At 36.9% G+C, this 1,429-nt stretch overlaps 1 protein-coding gene across 1 annotated transcript in view; it reads left to right on the forward strand.

Annotated features, from left to right (window-relative positions):
* The window catches only part of LOC101852065 (ATPase ASNA1 homolog), a gene marked incomplete at its 5' end in the record, with an annotated part of 17,507 nt that overhangs the window by 10,237 nt on the left and 5,841 nt on the right, over positions 1-1,429 (forward strand).

Consider the following 1,429-nt stretch of genomic DNA (forward strand, 5'->3'; position numbering starts at 1 on the left):
GATAGTAGGGTAGTTTAGTTGGGGCCAAAACCAGATTATAATCCCCATTGATCATGGTGGGCTCTAGTGTGGATGACCCTGGTTCAAGTTTACTTTGGGGGTGTGTTAAAATTAGGTATTTGAGGAGTTAAAAGGCTCAGGCTGGCCTGAGGAAGAATCCCAACTTTTTGCCTTGCAGCTTTTAATGAAGTTTAGACACCCCACCCCACCCCCCAACCACCACCACCACCACCATACTGACCTGATTTGATGATAGTGAGCCGGGTATGTGATCATCATTTAGAGAGTATGCTTGAAAGGCTATGGAAATATTAATTTAACAAGACCTTTTCATTGTTTTTCAGGAAATTGATCCAAATTTGGGATTCTCTGAGCTCCCAGACGAGTACTATGAGCAAGGTTTGTGTTGCTCATGATGCATCTCTAGAATTTCTTGAGTCCTTTGCTGTTTGCTGTGGTGTGATTTCTGTTCCTTCAAGATTGAAGTTCTGCTGTTTATGTTTGACTTTCTTTAAAACAATGTTTGTGGTACAAATATCATGTGTCTTTTTGGTTGTTGTTGTTTTACCTTTAAAGTGGGAATATTCAGAACTAAGTTCGAGTGTATAATTTTGTCACGTTGTATTGGGGGTTTTTTTTTCAATATTTTAGTATGCATGTGATATATTCTTTTCTAATACGCCCTTTTAAACTAGACAGTTAGTGTAGCGATATTGTAGGCCTACCTTACAATAAGTTACAACACTTTGATCCCTTGATCAAGGAGATTTTGGGAAAATAAATGTTCTATTCACTTACGTAACATCTTTTACTTTCATAAAGCATGTCCTTGTTGAATTCAGTTGTGAATATATATTTATTTGATATACTCATAATGTGTCCTCCTCTTGGCTTAAAGTAAGAGTACCCCTCGCATTGTATTGCGTGTTTTCAGCTGACATGATGTCTATGGGGCGAGGAATGATACAGGAGCTGCTTGGTGCTTTCCCCGGTATTGATGAAGCAATGAGTTTTGCTGAGGTCATGAGGTAATCACGTTAAGGATTTTGTTCTATATCGCTGCTGTTATAAGAAAAATGAGTAATTCCATTTAACCCTGCTGGACAGGGTGAGTAAAAACTTCATAGTTACTCATTTTTCCACTGATAGCAATGATACACTACATTTAAATAGTTAAGAAAAAGATGTGGGTCCACCTCTTAAATGCCCTTACAGTGTTGCGAGATGGGTTAAACATATACAGTTTCAAATTTCAATTTCAGAAAGGTGTGGATAAGTATTCCTCATAATTCTTGTACTTTTGCACACAAAACCAATAACTTCTTTTCTTTTTATTTGCGTTACTGAGTCTAGTCCTTGAACGTAATTTTTGTGTACTTTTAACTGAGACAGATGTATTTTTTAAATAAAAGTAAATGCGATTTTCTTC

The sequence above is a fragment of the Aplysia californica genome, unplaced genomic scaffold (genome assembly GCF_000002075.1).
Source record: "Aplysia californica isolate F4 #8 unplaced genomic scaffold, AplCal3.0 scaffold00012, whole genome shotgun sequence".
NCBI lineage: Eukaryota > Metazoa > Mollusca > Gastropoda > Aplysiida > Aplysiidae > Aplysia > Aplysia californica.